This window comes from Geotrypetes seraphini, chromosome 6 (assembly GCF_902459505.1).
Source record: "Geotrypetes seraphini chromosome 6, aGeoSer1.1, whole genome shotgun sequence".
Classification (NCBI taxonomy): Eukaryota; Metazoa; Chordata; class Amphibia; order Gymnophiona; family Dermophiidae; genus Geotrypetes; species Geotrypetes seraphini.
The window spans coordinates 160,098,443-160,122,143 of NC_047089.1; the positions used below are offsets into that span (position 1 = coordinate 160,098,443).

Consider the following 23,701-nt stretch of genomic DNA (forward strand, 5'->3'; position numbering starts at 1 on the left):
CTATACAGACTAATAACCCTGCATTCATAGATAGATTACTGATTCCTTATGACCCTCCCAGAACTTTAAGATCAGCTTCACAACATTCCCTTAACGTCCCATCCTTAAAGATAATTGGTACTCGTCGTAGTCTCATTTTCTCAGTCACTGCCCCTTTAATTTGGAACTCTCTCCCTCTATACCTCAGAGCTGAACAAAACTTGCAGAAATTCAAAGGTAGCCTAAAATGCTTGCTCTTTAAAGATGCCTATAACTGATTTTTTTTACATACGTACTTACTTCCACATTACTTAATTCGTTTCCCTTCCCTATTGTATTTTCCTTTTATGTATTCTTTGTAAGAAATTGTAGTTATTCCCTTTTTTTCCCCCCAATGCCTTCATGTCACAAGTATGTTTGTTTTGTTGGTTTATGTTTAATTATTTAAAATGTTTGTCTCCCAGCTATTTTAAATTACTATGTACAATGCTTTGTACCTTTGGAGAAGCGTTTAATCAAATTCAAAATAAACTATGAAACATAGCTAAGAACAAGCATGTTGACCAGTTGGCAGCCATTCCCAGCCACTAAACCCGCTTTGAATATTGGCCAGACTGTTTATAAAATACAGCTACAGTTTTGTGAAGTCCATTTTGTTGCACTTAAGCTCTCTCGCCTGACCTTTATAAAATACAGTGGTGCCTCGCATAACGGCCGCCTCGCACAGCGAACGCTGCGCACAACGAACTTCTTGTCTTGATCCGTACAACGGACTTCGTTTCACACAACGAAGTCGCCCGAGCTGCATCGCTTAACTGGCGCTACATATTTTAAACCTCCCCCAGCCGCCACCGCATATGTTTAAACCTCCCCCCGCCGCCACCGCATATGTTTAAACCTCCCCCCGCCGCCACTGCATATTTTTAAACCCCCCCCCCCCGCCGCCTGGGCCTGCGCTGATCTCTGAATGGCTGCAGTCAGCTCTCGCGGGACTCACAAGAACTAACTGCAGCCAGCTCTCGCGGGACTCACAAGAACTAACTGCAGCCATTCGGAGATCGGCATGGGCCCACACAGGCGTGCAGAGGAATTGCTCCTGATCTCTGCGCTTCTGGCCTGTACGCCACTGGCTGGGAAAGATGGGAGGAATTAAAAAAGGTACTGGGGAGTATGTGGGGGGTGATTATAATACACAGCAAGGATCAACAAAACCCCTGTCTCCCCTCCCCTTCACATATATCCCCTCTATATCATGCTAACAGCTCTAACAAGGTAAATTTATCTTTTTTTATGTCATCTTAGCATATTTTATGCTACAGAACAAATTATTTTTTTTTACATGTATTGTTATGGGAAAATGCGTTTCACATAACGAACTTTTCGCATAACAAACTTGCTCCTGGAACCAATTAAGTTCGTTGTGTGAGGCACCACTGTACAATTACCCTTATTAAGGAGGAAATATTTTTTCAGTAGGAAGAAATATTTTTTTCACTCTGAGAATAGTTAAGTTCTGGAACGTTTTGCCAGAGGTTGTGGTAAGTGCGGTTAACGTAGCTGGTTTTAAGAAAGGTTTGGACAATTTCCTGGAGGAAAAGTCCATAGTCTGTTATTGAGACAGACAAGGGGGAAGCCATTGCTTGCCCTGGATTGTGGCTACTATTTGGGTTTTTGCTAGGTACTAGAGATCTCTATTGGCCACTATGAAGACAGGATACTGGGCAAGATGAACCAGTAAGGCTATTCTTATAATCTTATGAATGGATCATTATTGTTAAAACATCAGCCACCATAACAAAATCTATCAGTGTTATCAGATCTTTTCTACTTAATGTTAACCTTTACAACCTAACTTGAATCTTGTGCTCAGCTGAATTTGAGCAGCGCTTTGCTGAAAGCACTTATTTTTAGAAATGATAATCTTCTTTGAAATCCTAAACCTTCGTCAAACCCAATTTTCTTAAATGGACAGCTCCACTAATCTGGCGCTGCAAGATAAACTCATTTCAAAGGGCTGCTACAATTTCAGTAATGCGTCACACAATCAGCAAATGAGTTCGCTAGATCCAATAAAGCCCATCTGACAGGAAAAAAATATATCATCTTGCAACCTGCAGCTGAACAACAGGATTAAAACCACCTACATCTGCCTATGAGCGATTAAAGAGCACGCCTGGTGCTTCAGGCCAAATGTCTGTATTAATTTAACATGTTATCCTCACCTCATGCAAAGCCAAACCAGAATATGGAAAGTGAACACTTCAGTCTGAGTTCACTGTACACAAAATATTAATCTCATAACTTTACCATCCCCTTCTCTTTCCAGTTTAGTGTCCTATTTTCATTCAGGTACGCTGTTCCCATTCTATTGATAAGCTCCAGAAGGCTTATAATCGGATACAAAGCCTGCATGTAATGCTCCTGGCTGACACAAAAGCACTCTCTTATCCCCTCATTCTTTATCTTAAGCACCTAAACCCAAGTGCCAATGGGTAAATATACTGTACACTTATGCACGTGTTATGTGCACCACAGCACTATTCTACAACTAAAAACATAAGAATTGTCGCTGCTGGGTCAGACCAGTGGGCCATCGTGCCCAGCAGTCCGCTCACGCAGTGGCCCTCTGGTCAAAGACCAGTGCCCTAACTGAGACTAACTAGCCCTACCTTCGTACGTTCCGGTTCAGCAGGAACTTGTCTAACTTTGTCTTGAATCCCTGGAGGGTGTTTCCCCCTACGACAGACTCCGGAAGAGCGTTCCAGTTTTCTACCACTCTCTGGGTGAAGAAGAACTTCCTTACGTTCGTACGGAATCTATCCCCTTTCAATTTTAGAGAGTGCCCTCTCGTTCTCCCTACCTTGGAGAGGGTGAACAACCTGTTCTTATCTACTAAGTCTATTCTCTTCAGTACCTTGAATGTTTCAATCATGTCCCTTCTCAATTTCCTCTGTTCGATGGAGAAAAGGCCCAGTTTCTCTAATCTTTCACTGTACGGCAACTCCTCCAGCCCCTTAACCATCTTAGTCACTCTTCTCTGGACCTTCTCTGGACTGAGGTGTATAAATCAAAGGGGTGTACACATGAATGAAGCATAGGCAGGACTCCCACTTACATGAACAGCTTACAGAATACTTGTTCAAGGTTTCAAGGTTTATTAAAATTTAATATCCCACTTTTTCCAAATTCAAAGCGGTTTTACAAAATTAAAATAGCAAATTTACAACCCTTGTTAAATTAAAAACGTGCAAAAAAACTGACTCAACAAATGTAAAGGCATAAAACATGGACAGAATAAAAACAGACTAATTGGAACGAAAGGAAAAAGGGAAAGAACTTCAATATTTAGATAGTAAAGAACATTTAAGGATCATACAAAAAGGAGGTGAACAAGGAAGGGCAGCATAAGAGCCACATCCTTAAAAGGATAGTCAAGGTTCAAAAGTGTCTTTAAAAAGAAATGTTTTAGGTTGGCTTTAAAGATATCTAAAGACATAGCTCTTAAATGGTTTGGTGCCGAATTCCAGAGTGAGGGAGCAGTAATGGAGAACATATTAGTTCTCATAGAATTAATGTGCCTTAATGATGGGATGGAGAGCAAGTTATGGTTAGAGGATCGGAGCGAACGTTGCGTGGAGTGAAGGATTAGGAGCTTATTGAAGAATTCTGGCTGGCCTGCAACTATGGTTGTGTATGTCAACAACATTATTTTATAAGTAATTTGATGTTCGATGGGTAGCCAGTGTGCATTATACAGGAGAGGAGTGACGTGATCAAATTTTCTTGCATTATTAATAACTTTTATAGCGGGGTTTAGTATGATTTGTAAACGCTTGATTTCTTTTTTTGTAATTCCTTTGTAGAGGGCGTTACTGTAGTCCAGACACGAGATAACTAGAGAATGGATGAGTATGTTTAATGTGGGAGGATCGAGCAGTTTGGCAAGTGAGCGGATCCAATCGGAGCCGGTAGAAACATTTTCGAACCACGGAGCTTATTTGATCATGGAAAGTTATGCTCAAGAGTGCTACATTTGCATACGCCCATTTATACCTGCTACTGACATGGCATAAGTGGGTGTGTCTACTTGTAGGCATGCAGATGCCACTTTATACTAGTATTCTTTAATGGAATCTGTGCCTTGACATAGCCACCAGCAACCTTGGGGTTTTATAGCCTCTCACCTTGGGCTCAGACCCACTCCAAAACTGCAGCATCCTTGAACAGCTGATGGGGATGTCCAAACCCTACCAACTGAGAGAGAGCTGCTGCCTGAGCCGCCCCCCCCCCCCCTCCTACGGTGCTGCCTCAGCAGTCAGTAAGTTGGAGGCATGCTTTCCAGCTAATGACACTTCTTATGCATACTCAGTTCATGCTTGAACTGAGCATGTGCAAGGATTGAACGTGTCAGCAGGGTCTGGCATCCCTACCAGCAAAAGGTAAGGTTTTTAATCATATGGGAGTGGGGAAGAGCAGCGAGGAAATTCATGCTCCCCAGTCTCTGCTTGGTGTCGCTAACTTTGGTGTTGCTAACTTTGGGACCCAGTAATTCACCTCTAACCTGCAGAGCTACACGAATCCCCTTTATGTACACAGATGGTGAAACATGTTACAACACTTTACAAATACAAGTATTTTTAAACACCTGCATTTTATCAATAATTAAACTGTTTCACTTCAGCAGTGCTGCAAACGCATACTTCTTTATAATGTTCTAGCATATTTTTAATTTGCCTTTACCAGCCCATTTAAGTTGATGGGCCATCTTATGTACTCGAGCTCTACAGCACAGTTCTTCAACCGCCGGTCCGTGGACCGGTGCAGGTCCGCAAAAAAATCTTGCCGTCCATGAAGGATTCGGGTCCCCGCCACAGCAAAAGGTGCCGGCATCAGCTGACATGCAACTTCCTGTTGCCGTCGCTATGCCGGCACTCCTGCCTTCCACCACCGACTCCTGCCGCGTATGTCTCCTGCTCCAGCCTTTGTCTCCGCACCCCCAGACAAGCAGGGGCAGCTCTGTGTGCTTTTAACTTCGGCACACAGCTGCCCCTAAGCAGTATTTTAACCGCAGTTTCATGAGACAGCCTCGAGGCCTTTGCTAGGCCGGCCTTCGATGATGCGATGTGGGCCAGCCTACCAAAGGCCCCGAGGCTGCCTCATGAAACCGTGACTAAAATACTGCTTAGGGGCAGCTGTGTGCCAAAGTTAAAAGCACACAGAGCTGCCGCTAGCCTACATAGAAGAAACATTTGCTGGAGAGGGAAGGAGGGAAGGGAGAAAGGGTACTCCTGGACAAGGGAGGGGAAGGGGGTACTGCTGACAGAGGAGAAGGGAAAGGGAAGGGACGAGAGTTACTGTTGGATAAGGGGAGGAGAAAAGGGAGAACATAACACAGTAACATAGTAGATGACGGCAGATAAAGACCCGAATGGTCCATCCAGTCTGCCCAACCTGATTCAATTTAAAAGGGGTACTCCTGGAATAGGGAGGGGAAGGGGATACTACTGACAGGGGAGAAGGGAAAGGGAAGGGAAGAGAGTTACTGTTGGATAAGGGGAGGAAGAAAGGAAGAAGGTACTGTTGGGCAGGGGAGGAGGAACATTGGAAGGAAACAGCTGGCAGGGAGATTAGAGGAGGGGAAGGAGTCAGGATGGAATGGAGAGATCAGATGAGGGAAAGGGGAGAGACAGAGGAATGACAAAGTAGAGAGAGATTGATGCTGGGAAGGGGGGGTCAGATGAGAAATAAGGAAAGAGGGACAAAGATGCTTAATCTGGTGTAGGAGACAGGGGCATAGAAAGAACGCAGATACCATATGGGAGGGGGAGAGGGCAGTCAGTGGATGGAAGGGGCAGATACTGGTTTGAAGAGACAGAGAGCAGACGCTGGATGGAAGAGAGTGAAAAGACGACGAAAGCAGAAACCAGAGACGACAAAAGGTAGAAAAAAATAATTTTATTTCTATCTTGTGATTAGAATATATCAGATTTAAAATATGTATCCTGCTAGAACTGATGTTAGACATAACTGGGGAGTGCAAAGCCAAGGCAGTGCGTCTTTAGCTTCCAGCTGGCTTAGGTCTCTCTCTGACCAGGAGGCAGTTGCCCTAGTTGCACTCCCCCTAACACCATTCCTGCCATGTGTGACTGCGGTATTCTTTTAGCATGATATTTGTGCAGCATTCTGTAATAATTGGCTTATTCAATTTTCTTGATGGTAAAGGGGATATATGTGAAGGGGAGGGGAGATGGGGGTTTTGTTGATCCTTGCCCTGTATTATTTATATTTATAAAATGACAATTGTACAGAATATTGTTTCTTTTTATACTTTAATAAAATATGTTCAATATAAAATCATAACTATTTGAGGCTTGTGTAGATGGGATCAGATGGTTAAAGGGACCGAGCTCGCGGGGACAGGGCGGCAATGGGTTTTTTAAAAATTTCAGTCTTATTAGTTTGCCAGTCCACAAAATAATTATTTTATTTCCGCCGGTCCATAGGTGTAAAAAGGTTGAAGAACACTGCTCTACAGCACTTAATCTCTGTTTGATGTACAAGACAAACATTTTCAACCTGTGCTAGAGTATACTTTTGTCTGATTTTTTTAAGTGCATATTATGCACACTAAAATAAGAACATAAGAAGAGCCTTACTGGGTCCATCCAGTCTTTGCGGAAGCCAATCCAAGTCACAAGTACCTGGCAAAAAACTCTAATAGTAGCAGCAGTCCATGATACCATCCCATGTCTGTCTCAACAGCAGACTATGTTTGTTTATGGCCAATCAGGGACTTCCTTAGATTCCTCCCTAAGGAATTTCCCGATTGGCTGAGGTGCCCCAGGCCCCTTCCTAGGGAGGTACCCGAGGCACCTCAGCCAATCAGAGCCAAAGGCCCCTCCCCGTGCATCAGATGATGCACCAGGGTGTGGAAATAGTAGAGATGGCAGGAGGGAGTGGGAACCCTCCTGCCATAATTTTAAAAGCGACGTTGATTTTTTTGGTTCGGGGAGGGAGAGGGGAAGGGGCACTTGTTTTTTTTTAATCGGGCTGATATTTTACGTGTGTAAAACATGCAAAATATCTGCCTGATTTAAAAAAAAAAATGTAAAAAGCTAGTAGAAGCCCTGACAGCAGTGACAGGAGGCTGCTTCTACTGTCACTACTGTCAGGGTTCTAGCGATCCATACAGTCGGTTGTGGGCATGCCTCCGAGCGCCCCAATTTGCATGCAGATGGTTGGCGAATCGGTCGGCCTGCCTCCAACCGCACACAAATTGCACACGGATCGAAGAGTTAGAATCTAGCCCTTAGTTTGAGAACTTTTGTTTTGCAGTAAGAGGCAAAGTTCTTTGAAGATGGTAGATGGGTGGAGGAAGATCTTTTGAGGTGGTCTATCTCAAATAGGGTGTTAATTAATCTGAAGAGTTCTTTGCTATTGGTTGTAGAAGATCCTATTTTGTTAGAGTAGAAGGTACGCCATTTTTCTCTGATGGCTTTATAATATGGATACTGAATTGCTAGTAATTCTCGACGATACCCATATTCCATGGACCTTCTGTGGGAGTCTGGCTTGAGGTACATAAGAGGCCTAAGTGCCTGATTTTTGAATGCCAAGCTATTTACAGGTATAACATTTGCTTTGCATTTAGAGTATATGTAGGGATTGTGGGCTAGATGCTTTGAGGGTATATTATGACTTTGTATAATGGTTGGCAAGTGTGCACGTAACCCCATTCTGTGTTGAGTTTGTTGTATGACTGAGAAATTGTGTTTGATTATTCAAAAACTTGAAAAGAAGGAAATAGGGCTATAGTCAATCTATATACCATTTACAAAATCTCCCCAAAAGAGAATTGAACACCCAGCAACAAGCACTGAACTCTGATACCATATGAAAGCCAACGAAAGAAAAAGCCTCAAGTTATAAGGAAGGGGGGGGAGGGGGAAACCACCCAACCATCCATCCATCCTAGGCAGAAAGAACTTTTTTGTGGCTACTATATACTGTTTATCTAGAGAAGTGCAAAAAAAACAAACAACCCATGAGAATCATGCCTGAAAAACACAGAGGAGCAGTGCGTCAAACAGTTTTCTGCTATGTGAGCCTTTGCAGCCCTGAAGAAGTGGCATGTCGGCCACGAAGCAATTGTAAGCTGGCTGCACATAGTTTTTCCTGAGCTTGCAGTTTAAGGGCTCCTTTTACAAAGGTGCGCATTTTTAGCGCACGCATCAGATCAGTACATGCTAGCTGAAAAATTACCGCCTGCTTAAAAGGAGGCGTTAGCGGCTAGTGCGTGCAGCATTTTAGCACGTGCTAAAACCGCTAGCGCGCCTTTGTAAAAGGAGCCCTAAGTTTGTAGTTGCTGGTAGCACAGTTTTGCACATTGGAATTAGAAATATGATTGATTCTCATGTTTCTCTTTTTGCACTTCCCTAGATATATATAGTAGCCACAAAAGTTTTTTGCTGCCTATGATGGACAGATGGTTTTCTCCCCCTCCTGTATAACTGAGGCTTTTTCTTTTGTTGGCTTTCATACAGTATCAGAGTTCAGTGCTTGTTGCTGGGTGTTCAATTCTCTTTTAGGGAGATTTTGTAAACGGTATTTTGTTTGATTAGTCATACATATGTGGGATGACTGTAATTTAATATCCATTCAACCAGCCATGGTTGTGATGTTGTCTATACTTGAACTTACACTATGACGTGACATTCTTTGCATATGTGTGGTATTTGATGTCTTCTATCAACTCTAAAATGCAGGAAACCTGTGTAGGTCAGTCTTGGGTTCAGTTTAGTTTTAACTCTATTAAAAAGTCAATATGGGTGCTGACGCAGGGTTGTCCTTTTACCAGAGCATAGGCTATGCCAAAATATTTCAGTTCAATGAGCTTCAAGTCTCTGCACTAGATCATTGCCGCACTCACAGCTAAATGATGGAAACATCAGCCCATAAACTGCAAATCTGTTACCATCATATAGACAGGGGCACTGACTTTACAAACCCCCAGGGTTAAAACCTGGATTTATGCAAAAGCTGATTTTGCCTCGGTCCAGGTCAGCATAATTCTGAAATTAGTGAAGATTCTATGTACCCCTTACCCCCACCATAAGCCTCCAACTGTGCTCCCCACATCAAAAGGCTGATATGCACAGATAGGGAGAGGAACCTTGGGGTGATAGTGTCCGAAGATCTAAAGGCGAAAAAACAGTGTGACAAGGTGGTGGCTGTTGCCAGAAGGATGCTGGGCTGTATAAAGAGAGGCGTAACCAGTAGATGAAAGGTGTTGATGCCCCTGAACAGGTCGTTGGTGAGGTCCCACTTGGAGTATTGTGTTCAGTTTTGGAGACCGTATCTGGCAAAGGACATAAGACTTGAAGCAGTCCAGAGGAGGGTGACAAAAATGATAGGAAGTTTGCACCAAAAGACGTATGAGGAGAGACTGGAAGCCCTGAATATGTATACCCTAGAGGAAATGAGGGACAGGGGAGATACGATTCAGACGTTCAAATACTTGAAGGGTATTAAGGTAGAACAAAATCTTTTCCAGAGGAAAGAAAACAGTAAAACCAGAGGACATAATTTGAGGTTGAGGGGTGGTAGACTCAGGAGAAATGCAAGGAAATTCTTCTTTACGGAGAGGGTGGTAGATGCCTATAATGCGCTCCCAAGGGAGGTGGTGGAGAGGAAAACAGTGACAGAGTTCAAAAAAGTGTAGGATGAACATAATCAGAAAATAATAGTAAATATTGAAAAACTAAGGCTAGTACTGGGCAGACTTGCACGGTCTGTGTCCATATATGGCCGTTTGGTTGAGGATGGGCTGGGGAGGGCTTCAATGGCTGGGATGGATTAGATGGGCTGGAGTGAGCTTTGACGGAGTAGATGGAGCCTAAGCACAGTACTGAGCAGAGCTTTGGGCTCTTGCCCAGAAATAGCTAACAAGAAGAAAAATTTAAATTGAATAAGTAATTTAAAGAGTGGGTAAGGTTGGGCAGACTGGATGGACCATTCAGGTTTTTTATCTGCCATCATCTAATATGGGCTCCTTTTACAAAGGTGCACTAGCGGTTTTAGTGCGTGTTTAGCACGTGCTAAAATGCCGCGCGCTAGCCGTTACCTCCTCCTTTTAAGCAGGCGATAGTTTTTCAGCTAGCGCACGCTATAGAGCGCGCTAATCTTGTGCGAAGCGCACTTTCGTAAAATGAGCCCTATGTTTCTATGTTCCTCCTTGCAGCTCCCTGATCTCTAATCCAGACATCAACTGAAAGCTAGGAACACAGGGACCAATTTCAAAGAGAGAGATACCATGTTCTAGCAGATTGGGACAGGATCATTAGTCCAGAAGAAGGGATCCAAAATCAAGAAGGGGGGGACTGGACTGAAGATCTTGAAGACAAACCTAGCACTGTAAAACCTCAGATTGTCACTGAATGGATGATCAAATCAGTCTTAACTTCTGTCCTCTATCTAGGATTGCAATCTGGCTCTGTATCATGTAGAATAGCATAATCCATTCCTGGTTTTACATGAAAGCATGAATGGATTTATAATTCTGATTTTATTTTCAAAAAGAAATCAATGAGAAAAATCACAATTACAAGTCTATGGCTGTATAGAGGGTAACATCAGGCCTTTATCAGCCTATTCTTTATAACATGGAGCCACCTGGAAATCTTACTTGTATCCCTCTTCTGTATCTCTGTCCTAGGTATGTCTCACTGCTCTAGGAGAAAGAAATGCCACTCTGCACCCACAAAATAAATTTTCAATAAATGGTCAAGTAAGGGGCTTAGGTACTACAAGAGAGCCTGACAAAATGCTCAGGGTCACTCAGTAGTGCAATTGAACCTTCCCACTCCCCTGAAAATCCAGCACCCTTCCCCTTCCTTTGCTCCCACTCTACCCGCATCTCCCCAAACCCTCACCACTGCCCCTCCAAACATGCAGTAGATCATCAACACAGGCAGCGATAAAGATAGGTCACACTAGGGACTTTCCATGTAATGGCTCACTCAAAGAAGTTGCATCAGAGAGGTGGGATGCAGTAGAGGAAAGGCCCTGATAGGACCAACTAGAATCAACCTGTTTTTATCACTATCTCTGCTAGTAACCCACTGCACATTTGAAGACTGGGGGAGGGAGAGAAAGGGGACAGGATGAAGTGAAAAGAGGGGAGAAGCTGGGCATTGCAAGAGACAGGGACACAAAAAAGAGATGCAGAGCATAGAGTAAGATAGGGGGGAATGATAGAGACAGGGACACAGAGAAAAAAATGAATGGTCAACAAAGAGAAGAAATGTCAAAAGGACAGGAGGCCCTAGAAAGTAAGGGGGGAAAAAAACCTCACAGAAAAGCAGAACAGAAACACTGGGACCAAAGTAATGCTCAAACAGCAAAGGCAAAATTGTTTGTTTTTTTTTTTAAATTTACTGATTCTAATATGTCACCTTTGAGAAATATTTCTTTCTGATATCTTGCATTTTAGTTTCTATTTCTATTACTGTGACAAATTTTCTATACAGATCTAGAAAAACATTTCCTTTTGCAGGGTTTGTATACTGGAGCTTTGAATCAATCACTTCCACCCCCGCTACCTTGGAATAGATAGTGTTATAGGGGGCCTATTCAATCCTAGCTATGCCACTGGGAGGGTCCATGTATTCAGTGGACCACAAAAGATGATAGAACAAAATTTTCTCTACCCGGTGTCAAAATTCAGAAATGTCCTAGAACTTGTAAAGCAGAATAATAAAGGAACATCAAAGTTGCTACTTACAGAACTACTTCAAGAATGGAGCATGAAGCGATGAATCTATTTATCTTAATACTGAATCTTCTTTGGGGACATGGCACCTAATTTTCTATGGGCAGCAGCAGTGTATCTCCGGGGTATATCTACATTCAAACACATTTTTGACCTTGCTCGTCATTCAGCTGCCTTTGCACCTGAGCTCTAGCACTGTTTTCGACAGTGCTGCTGCTACTTCTGGCACTTGGTCCCATCTGTATAATACTTTGGCCAGATTCTCCCCCAGAGACCACGCTACAGTGAGAAGCTGCATCAGCAAAGGCAGAGCTGAATTCCACCAGGACAAAAGCATGCAGCAGAGTTCTGCGACAGCACCACTTGTTCCAAGAAATCAGTTCTTTAAGGCAGAATGCACTGGATAAAAGCACAGGGCCTAACATCATTTCTCCAAACAGCAGTTATGTAAGCAGATGCAATTCAACATCCAAAAGGCCTCCTGCATTGTCGACTGCAGGGAATACTTCAGGTGTCATAAAAAAAAAAGTTAAGAGGGTTTCAAGCTTTACTGCCCAACTGTGTGCTGGAATTCACAGACTACAGTACATCCCTTTTCCTTCTCTCCTGTTACCAGAGGTGTAAGTGAAACTGTAAACTTTTCTAAACAATGCTACCTGCTAACCAAATCAATAAAAGAAAAAAAAAAGTAGAGCTAGAAAAATACAAGTCTTTCAGCTGACTTCAGCTGGATATTTAGGACTGGGTATAACTCAAATGACTTCCAAGAACAGAGTGTACGGATCACATCCAACTGGCAGTTCCAATAACCACTTTAAGAAGAGCATTTGGTCACACCCAAATGCAACGTGGCAATAACCACCTGAGCAATCTACTGCTACAAGCATTAGCAAATCTAAAAGATTATATATTTCACTTATTTCTTCAGATTAGCAAACACCTGACCAAAATAGGTCCAGTTAAACTATAACATCAATAATCCTATTAGAACAAATAGAACAGGCACACACACAAAAAAAAACCTCAAGTACAGTGGTACCTTGGATTACGAGCATAATCCGTTCCAGGAGCATGCTCGTAATCCAAAATGCTCGTTTATCAAAGCGAGTTTCCCCCATAAGAAATAATGGAAACTCGCTTTGATACGTTCCCCCCCCCCCCCTCACGAGAACCAGCACTGCTGCGAGTTCACGTTCTGAACATGAACTCGCAGGCCTTGAGCATGCTCAGATGCTCAAGGCCTAGCAGAAGAGGAGGCTGATCTTCGAGCACAGGACATGCCGGTGCCTGTGCCCAGATGAGGGTAAGAAGCGTCGGGGGGGGGGAGGTAGGGGGTGCCGGATCGCGTCGGGAGGGTGCCGGATTGCTGGGGGGGGGCTCGTAAATCGAGGCACCGATTTTGCAAATGTTTTGCTCGTCTTGCAAAACACTCGCAAGCCGGTGCACTCGTAAACCAAGGTACCACTGTATAAGAAAAACATAAAAGTATCAAAAATATAGGGCTCCTTTTACGAAGCCGCGTTAGTGGCTTTATCGCACGCACATTTTTAGCGCGCGCTAACCCCTGCGCTAGCCGAAAAACTACTGCCTGCTCAAGAGGAGGCGGTAGTGCGCTATTATGCGCGTTAAACCGCGAACACGGCTTCGTAAAAGGAGCCATAGCGTACAACAGAAAGAAATAAAACCGCCACAAACTACGATGAAATAAAAAGGAAAAAAAACCCAACATCTTCTAGAAAAGGATTTGGCAACCTTTATACAGTACACAGGGATCACATGAATGTCAGTATTATCCTTGGCAGGCCACAACATTACATAATATTGGAACTGGAAATACAAAGAGCTCCTTAGAACTTGTGTGATAAATAAATAAATAAAAATGTAGCTGAAAACAAATTGAAAATATGTGCGAAATACAGAATTTTTAATCGCCAAACTTCTAGTTAATGATGTTTTTGGTGTATACTTACAAGTGACATAAAATTCAATGGAGGCCCACAATCAGCCTGCAGGCGGCAGGTTCCCCACACCTGTTCTATGGGAATATATTGCCAGCCATACAAATGTAAAGATAACAGCAAAGCGTGTAGCCTTTTCTAAATGACAAAAGATCTGGGTATGACCAGTGATCCTTTAGGAGAAAATCCAGAGCTCTAGACAAAGCAAGAAATGGCTGTAAAACTGGTGTGCTTGAGTTCAATTTACATTGCAGAGTATTCACTTGTGGGCCTGGGTTTTCTCAACAGTCTGTCAGCACACAACAAGGTAAAATTATGGTCATACCTGTTAATTTTCTTTCCTTTAGAAGCAGCAGATGAATCCAGACTAGTGGGTATAGCTCACATCGACCAGCAGGTGGAGATAGAGAACTGATTAACAGTTGGCCTTAAAGCCTGGTGTTCTTTCTGTTGATTCAGTTATGCACTTTGCCCAAGCATCCCGAAGGAGAATGAGCATCCACAAACTCCATTCCAGTAACAAACGTGCCCTTCTCATTTGAATCCCATTGATATTTTCTCGTTTTTCGTATCTTGCGTTTTTTTTTTTTTTTGTTTTTTTTTTTCAGTCATGAAATAATACACTTACCAACCATAGCCCCGGCTAACCTAATGACCTAAATACCCTACACACAGTCCGTGCCCATGGGGAGGGGCTCTGGATTCATCTGCTGCTTCTAAAGGAAAGAAAATTAACAGGTATGACCATAATTTTACCTTCCATAGCAAAGCAGCAGATGAATCCAGACTAGTGGGATGTAGCAAAGCAAACTCAAACTGGGTGGGACGCCAATGCCGCCTCTGCCAGCACTGCCGCGCCAAAACTCGCCTCTGAACGGGCTGCTACATCTAACCGATAATGCTTTGAAAAAGTATTCCCTGACGACCAAGTGGCCGCCCGGCAAATCTCCTCTAATGACATCCCCCCGGACTCCGCCCAAGATGTAGCTAAAGCCCGAGTGGAATGAGCCTGCAGGTGCTCCGGTACCTTCTTCCCTGATAACACATAAGCCGAAGCAATAGCTTCCTTGACCCAACGCGCAATGGACGCTTTAGACGCCGCCATCCCTTTGTTTTTACCCGCGAACGCGACAAAGAGATGGTCCGACCGGCGAAAAGCATTCGTCACCTCCAAATAATGGAGAAGCATACGGCGGACATCCAGAAGCCGTACCGACAAAAAACGCTTCCCCCAATCCTCCTTCCTGAAGGATGGCAGAAACAGACTCTGGTTCACATGAAAGGACGAAATAACCTTCGGCAAGAAGGACGGCACCGTACGCACCGTCACCCCAGTCTCCGAGAAACGCAAAAAGGGTTCCCTGCAAGAAAGCGCTTGCAACTCCGAGACTCGCCTTGCTGAAGCCATTGCCACCAAAAAAAACTGTTTTCAGTGTGACATCTTTCAACGTGGCCGCTGATAGGGGCTCAAAAGGTGCCCCCTGCAACTTCCCAAGGACGAGTTTCAGATCCCACGCTGGACAAATACGCTTTACCGGCGGGCGGATATGGTTCACCCCCTTGAGGAAACGGACCACGTCCGGCTGCGACGCGAGAGCCGAGCGATCCACCCGGCCCCTGTAACAGGCAATGGCCGCCACCTGAACCTTTAAAGAGTTGTAGGCTAACCCTTTCTCCACGCCTTCCTGCAGGAAAGCAAGAATAGCCGGCAGAGAAGCCTTAAAGGGCGCCACTCCCTGGTGACCGCACCATGCCTCAAAAATCTTCCAGACTCTCGCATAGGAGGCTGACGTCGAAAGTTTCTTGGCTTTAAGCAGAGTGGCGATCACCCTCTCTGAATAGCCCTTCTTTTTTAGCCTCGACCGCTCAATAGCCAGGCCGTAAGACCAAAGCGGGCCGGATCTTCTATCCATATGGGCCCCTGAGACAGTAAGTCCGGCGTTACCTGGAACGTCACCCGCTCGCCTACCGCAAGCTGAATCAGATCTGCGTACCACGGCCGACGTGGCCAATCCGGAGCCACCAGGATGACTCTGCCGCGAAAGCGAGAGATGCGCTGTAACACTCGCCCTATCATGGGCCACGGCGGGAATACATACAGAAGGGAATTCGGAGGCCATGGGAGAGCTAACGCGTCTACCCCTTCCGAACCCTCTGTCTTGCGTCTGCTGAAGAACCGAGGCACCTTCGCATTGCGGGACGAGGCCATGAGATCCATCTCCGGCAAGCCCCACCGACGGACTAGCTGGCTGAACGCTCGAGGAGACAACTCCCACTCTCCCGGATCCAGAAGATTTCTGCTGAGAAAGTCCGCTTGCACGTTTTCGTGACCTGCAATGTAAGCCGCCGACAGAAGCGGCACATGCCTCTCCGCCCATCGAAACAACTTTCTTGCCTCTTCTGCTAACTGCGGACTCCGGGTGCCCCCTTGGCGATTGACATAGGCGACCGCCGTGACACTGTCCGAAAAGACTCTGGTCGGCTTGTCCTGAAGTAGTGACTGAAAAGCTAGCAGCGCCAGCCTGACCGCCTTTAACTCCAACAAATTGATGGGCCACTGGGCCTCCTGGACGGACCACCTCCCCTGCACTGACGCCTGCAGGCATTGGGCCCCCCAACCCTGCAGACTGGCATCCGTGGTGACCACTATCCAGTCCGGCGTGGCCAACGGCATGCCCTTCCACAGATGCAACTCGTGGAGCCACCACTGCATGCTGTGAGCTGCTCGACGACTCCATGGGAGACGCACATTGTAGTTCAGAGAAGCTGGAGACCAGCGGGAGAGCAGAGACTGTTGCAAGGGCCTCATGTGGTGCCGCGCCCAGGGGACCACCTCCAGAGTCGCCACCATGGAACCCAGCACCTGTACATAATCCCACGCTCGCGGTCTGGCCGTCCCGAGAAGTAGGCGAATTTGAGCCTGTAATTTCTCCCCCCGGTCTCGGGGTAGAAACACCTTCCCCAGAGCCGTGTCGAACTGCACCCCCAGATGCACCAACGACTGCGATGGGGACAGAAAACTTTTGGGAAAGTTGACAATCCACCCCAACGACTGTAGGAGAGAAATCACTCGCTGAGTAACCGCCGCACTCTCCTGTCTGGACGAGGCGCGGATTAACCAGTCGTCTAGGTAAGGGTGTACCCGAATCCCCTCCCTGCGGAGGAAGGCGGCTACCACCACCATGACCTTGGAAAAGGTGCGGGGTGCCGTTGCCAAGCCAAAGGGCATTGCCCGAAACTGATAATGCTGGCCCAGAATCGCAAACCGCAGATACCGCTGATGCGGAGGCCAGATTGGAATGTGGAGGTATGCCTCCTTGAGGTCGAGGGACGTGAGGAACTCTCCCGGTCGCACAGCCGCAATAACCGAGCGCACTGTCTCCATCCGGAAATGGCGAACACTGAGAAATCTGTTGACTCTTTTGAGATCCAGCACCGGCCTGAAGGACCCCCCCTTCTTTGGCACAATGAAGTAAAGGGAATATATACCGGTGCCCACCTCTTCCGGGGGCACCGGCACCACTGCCCCTAGCTCGAGCAGCCCCTGCAGAGTCAACCGGACCGCGGCTCCCTTGGCCGCCCCATTGCACGGGGACACCAAGAAAGAATCTACGACGGGCGAGGCGAACTCTAACTTGTACCCTTCTTGGACAATGTCCAACACCCACTGATCTGACGTGATCGTGGCCCACTCCGCCCGGAACTCCGAAAGCCGGCCCCCTAAGGGAAAGGCGGAGGGAGCCACGCCCCCGTCATTGTGGAGTGCGAGAGGCTGGGGTACGTGTGGACTGCCCCGACGAGGGTCTCGTCGTACGAAAGGACCCCCTCTGCTGAAACCGTGGTTTCGAAGCAGAGGACGCAGCAGCAGCCGATCTGAAGAAAGGCTTACCAGACCTGGATCTCCGCACATCCCTGAAGCGCGGTCTCGCTGCTGAGGGCCTTACCGGGGGCCTAGCCCTATCCTCCGGTAAACGCTGAGTTTTGGTATCCCCAAAATCTTTCACCAGTTTATCTAACTCATCTCCAAACAAGAAACCTCCTTTAAACGGGAGCCGTACCAGCCGAAGCTTGGAAGCAGCATCGGCCGCCCAATGCCGTAGCCATAGGGATCTGCGAGATACCACTGAAAGAGACATCTGCTTCGCCGACGCCCTAACAATATCATATAAAGAGTCTGCCAAATAAGCCAAGCCGGACTCCAAATCTGCCAGCTCCGCATGGACAGGACCACCAGACTCCGTTAAATTATCTGACACCACTTGCGACCACTGCAGACAAGCTCGTGCCGCATAAGAACTGCATATGGCGGCCTGTAAGGTCAGTGCCGCGACCTCAAAGGACATCTTTAAGGAAGATTCAATCTTCCTATCCTGCGCATCCTTCAACGTCACTCCCCCCTCCACCGGTAAGGTAGTCCGTTTGGTTACCGCGGCCACCAAAGCATCCACCCGGGGCAATCTAAACTTATCCAGTTCAGCCGGGTCAACCGGATACAAAAGCCGCATGGCCTTTGCCACCCTTAAACTGGCTTCCGGCGTATCCCATTGCGCCGAGATCAGCTCCTGCATGGCTTCATGCACCGGAAAAGACTTCGGAGGTCTCCGTGTGCCCGCCATCAGGGGATTACCTGCTACGACCGTATCAGCCTGAGAAATATTCAGCCCCTGTAAAGCCTTTGATATCAAGGAAGACAATTCTTCCCTATGAAATAACCTAAGCGCGGCCGGGTCATCCCCTTCTTGACCCGGGGGATCCCCTGCATCCCAATCCAGGACCTCCCCCTCCTCCAACGAGTCTGGAAGAGACAAAGGGGATCTAGGCAGAGTATCCTCGGCCTCCACAGCCACGAGCCTGCGCTTCTTTGCGCCCAGCGCCCTTGCTGGCGACCCCACCGTGCCCTCAGCAGGTTTGCCTGTCTCCTCAGGCACCACCGCCGACGTTGAGGGCACCGGAAGGGACACCTTGATCACTGGCACCGGCGGGGCGGACTGCGCCCCCTGTAACAAAAATGCCCTGTGCATCAACATTACAAATTCCGGCGAAAAAGAACCCCACTGAAGGGCCGCCGAAACTCCCTGCTCCGGGCCGGGGAGCGGGGCCGCGACTTCCGCCATTGCTCCCGCCTCCCCCACCTCCGCTGAACTTCCCCCTGCTCCGGAAGAGCCTCGCCGCTCTGACTCACCTTTGCGAGCCGGGGAAGTGCCCCGTGCCTCTGCGACCCGGGAAATCGCTATTTCACACGCCTGCAACAAAGCCCCTTCAGCCAGAGCCAGCTCACACTCGGCCGAGCAAAGGCCCGACGGTGTCCTGCGCGCTCCACAGCGCGAACACCTCTGACCGGCCTCCGTTGCCATGCCGCGTTTTCAGCGCGGCTGCTTTTTTTTTTTTTTTTTTTTTACACGCGGCAAACGCCGCCGACTCCCGACTCCGCCCCCAACCGCCCCTACAGTCGGGCCCGCGACACCCAAGCCCCGAGGCAGGGAAAACACTCACCCCTCTGCTCCCGCGATCCGAGACGCCAGGACACAGCTGGTAAGTGTACTGCCAGCAAAGCACAGATGGCCAAGCTCAGCCAGAAACAGGAAGTCGAGTCTTTTTTTTTTTTTTACTGGAATGGAGAAAGAAAGAAGACTCCTGCAGGACAAACAAAAACCCTCAATCACCCGGAGGGGAGGGTGGAGTAGGGACCTGGGGGGGCCCAGGTGTAACTCCTAAAGCCGGCACCACTCAGCCAGGCACCCCTATCCTACTGAAGAGACAGAGTCTCAACAGAGGAAGTCCACCGAACACCCATATCTCCGTCAGTATCAGAATCCAAGAGCTAGAGGGCTAGCTCAGTCCCTGCTGGGAGATAGAGCAAAACTGAATCAACAGAAAGAACACCAGGCTTTAAGGCCAACTGTTAATCAGTTCTCTATCTCCACCTGCTGGTCGATGTGAGCTATACCCACTAGTCTGGATTCATCTGCTGCTTTGCTATGGAAGTCAGTTTTATATTTTTACCATTAGAAAAATCCTGAGAGTGTTCATCTACTGAAAAATGGATTTCTGGCATGAAGCTTTGACCCAAACAGCGAGGGATCTGCAATTTCCCATCTTCTATCCCTCAAGGATGGTACAACTTTTACTCACAAACTGTGAGCGTTGCTGGTTTAGGTAGAAATATTAAGATTTTCTACATTTATTTGAAGACTTAACATAAACGAACTGTATCTCTTTCAAGCACTCACATCCATCTATCCCCCACAAAAAAAATCTTGATCACACAGAAAGTCAAAAATGGTGTGAAATGGTTTCAGCTTCATTTGAAAAAATGATGCCCAATCAAGTCACATTTCAAACTGCCTACTTTAAAAGGCTAGGCATTCAGCCATTCTGCAACACCAACACTATCCATGTAGTAATGTTTAAGGACTAGCCCCAGTAGAGTAGTAAGGGTGGGGGTGGACCACCCCGGGCACCTGTCCGCGCCGCCCTGCCACACCATGCCACCCTCGTGCCATCCTTCCCCCCACTCTGTACCTCCATATTATCTTCACTAGTGCGAGCAATTTCTGCCTATTGCTCACGCCAGCCTGGTTCCCCGCAATAAACTTCCAGGTCACGGGACCCGGAAGTGATGTCAGAAATTCAACGCTGGCATGAGGTGCATGCTTGCAGAAGCCACTCGTACTGGTGAAGATTAAGAGACACGAGGGGGAGGGGGCAGGGGTACCACTACCCCAGGAACCTCCTACTCTTACTACACCACACCACACACTTTTAAACAATTTTTTTATGCATTTAGTAATCACAAGATATAATTTTGATGGAGTATGGGATGATGCAAGTTTAATTTCAAGGTATTTTTCTTTTACCATCTTCTGTGGGAGGGTAGGAGGATTGGCATAGTTCAGTTATCACAAAAGATCTTACAGCATGTAAAAGCTTTGGTTGTAGCCCCCTCCTATGGTACCTGCTTGTCAGAGCACCTTTATTTAAATGGAATTAAGGAAGAGGGCTTCCCAATGGAAAGCATATGGAGCAGCAGTCAATGTTACAAGCCCTGTATTCACCTAACTAAGCAGAATCAGCCATGGCTAGAATATGCGTGGAGGACTACAAGGTCCACAGGAAGTCTGCATTCATGACAGGTCTTTGAAAAATGGGTTAGGTTTCTATTTTTTTTGTTTTATTATTTTTCTGGGTTAGGTTTTTTTTTCAGGGAAAAGAAGGTTGAACAGTTGTGGAGAACAGAATCTCAAACTCTACCAGAGATTAAAAATGTTTTGTACAAATAGTATGTAGTTTATAGTTTATATTATATAGAAGTGTTTCTCAGCTCGGTCCTGGAGCACCCCTTGCCAGTCAGGTTTTCAAGATATCCACAATGAATATGCATGAAAAAGTTTGCATATAATGAAGGCAGTATATGCAAATCAAATTTATGCAAATTCAATGTGGATATCCTGAAAACCTGACTGGCAAAGGGGTACTCCAGGACCGAGTTGAGAAACATTGTTAAAGACTACACATATTTTGAGAATGGGGACTTGTATACTGCCTTTTTATGGTTTTGGGATTCAAAACTATCATTCAAGGTGGCGGGCACTGGCATTTGATTTCACAACCTCTGGGTGCAGAGGTAGCAACTCTACCAGTGAGCCACACCTTCCCTCCATTCCCTATATATAGATGTACATAAAATGCATATGGGTAGAAGCACTGCCCCGAGTCCTGTCACCACACAAACTTCAAATGTCCTCCCCAAACTCAGGGCTGCATCTGGACAGCCTCTGTGCTTGACATCTTCACGTCAACATCTGTGCATGCACAAAGGCCCTCCCAGACGTGGCCCCAAACTCAGTTTTGGAAATCCCTCCAGGCACCCAGACAGTCCACTGAAAAAAAGAGGACACGTCTGGGGTTTCCCGGACATCTGGTAACCCTGCTTTTTCTAAAAGTACAAAGACTAGAGCAGTGTTTTTCAACCTTTTTACACCTATGGACCCGGCAGAAATAAAAGAATTATTCTGTGGTCCGGCATCGGTCCATGGACCGGCGGTTGAAGAACACTGGGCTAAGTCATGGGCCAGACCCCGCCCATCTCTACCCAATCTCCACCCCAGACCCCGCCCCCATAATAGTACTAATTGCACCTTGCACGTCCCGTGCCTCATCTGGAAGCCTTCCCTCTGACGTTGCAACGTCAGAAAGAAGGCTTCCGGTTCAGGCGCAAGATGCCCGTAGGAGCCACTGCCCGTGACTTTGTGCACTAAATCAGTTAGGAAGAGGGAGCTGGCTCGAAGATAACGCAGCATCGATCGCACCATGGACCGACGGTTGAAGAACACCGTTTTGGGCCTGATGCACGTGCTGGCCCTGTGGACCGGCAGGAAATTTCTGTGGACCGGCACTGGTCCATGGACCGGTGGTTGAAGAACACTGGACTAGAGGACATGCCAAGAAGTTACACTGTAAAGCCTGCAGCAGGTTTATGATAAGGGCTTGGATCAGATATCAGGATTTTAAAATGGGGAACACTCAAGACAAATCTATTAATGACAACAGTTTAAAAAGTCCCTGGCTCCAAGAGATAAAGTTGAAGGGTTTTTAAGAAAAAATAATAACCAATCACTTTATATCCTGGGTGTTGAAGACCACAAACTTCAAAAGCACAGAGGACAATCACAGGTTATCTGTTAACTTGCCTTGAGGCAGAAAAATCAGATTTACGGACAAAGCTGCTCTTTCAGATCTGCTGCTTACAAGATGTAAGGCAATGAGGGTGGCAAACCCCCTGCTAATCCCCTTCAATGAGGCACTTTACATAGCTTTTCCAACTTCAACTGCAGTTTTCATAAAAGGAGATTAAGGAAATTTTAATAAGGCTTTAAAGGTGATGAAAAACAATCCCAGTGACAAATGATCAACGATTCTACCAACTTACAACCATGAGCCCAGGGCCACATTCAGGTCATTAAGGAACTGGATGGAACACTATGCCTTTCAATTTTTTTGAAATAAAGCAAAGGAGTTCACAGAGATAAAGTCCTAGTAGAAGAAGACACCATTTCATCGAGTCGGGAAAAATTAAACAAGTGAAAATGCACATCAGCTACTGACAACATATAGACTGCTAACTAGACTATAATCTCCACAGGGCAGGGACTCTCCCATCTGTATCTGCACAATGTTACCTATATCAACTGGTATTATAGAAACAAGTAGCAGAAGCAAATAAATACTTTGTGGTTGGCATCTAGACCCCAAAAATGATAAAAATTTGTTTTTCCTGCTGGGGCCAATATCTTTACTTTACATGAAGGGGGAAGAGTGTGGTGCAGTGGTTAAAGCTACAGCCACAGCACTCTGGGGTTTTGGGTTCAAACCCATACTGCTCCTTGTGACCTTGGGCAAGTCACTTACGGCCCGATTCACTAACCTGCCTGATCCTCACCAGTCGCTTGTTTTTTTTGATCGGCCAGCCAGTCGGTGTGCCAGAAAAAAAGTGTAGTGAATCGCGTCCTTCCTGCTTTGCGTGCTGTTTCTCCTCATTTGCATGCACGGATCGGGATCGGAGGATGATCGGCCACCAGGTTAGTGAATCAGGTCGGAGGGAAATCGGGTTGCAAAGGGGTCGCAAACCAATCGGCACACGATCAGTTTGCTTAGTGAATCTAGCCCTTAATCCCCCCCATTGCCTCAGGTACAATAGACAGATTGCGAGTCCATCAGGACAGACAAGGAAAAATGTTTGAGTACCTGAATAAATTCATGTAAAACCTGTTCTGAGCTCCCCTGGGAGAACAGTATAGAAAACTGAATACATAGTGTGAAAAGTTTCAACCTCCGATAGAGCTGGTATTGTGACATCATAATGCCTCTTTCCACCAATGCCTATGAGCCAGCCTCATCAGTGATGTCACAATAGCTTGATTGCTGTATACTTGGCTCACTTTTACTACATTTTGATTTCTAGAGTGGCACAGTGGTTTAAAGCTACGACCTCGGA

General features: G+C 46.4%; 1 protein-coding gene across 12 annotated transcripts in view; it reads right to left on the reverse strand.

The window, feature by feature from the left end:
* The window catches only part of MCF2L (MCF.2 cell line derived transforming sequence like), a 419,732-nt gene that overhangs the window by 387,748 nt on the left and 8,283 nt on the right, over nucleotides 1–23,701 (reverse strand). The gene's annotated exons all lie outside the window — the stretch shown is intronic.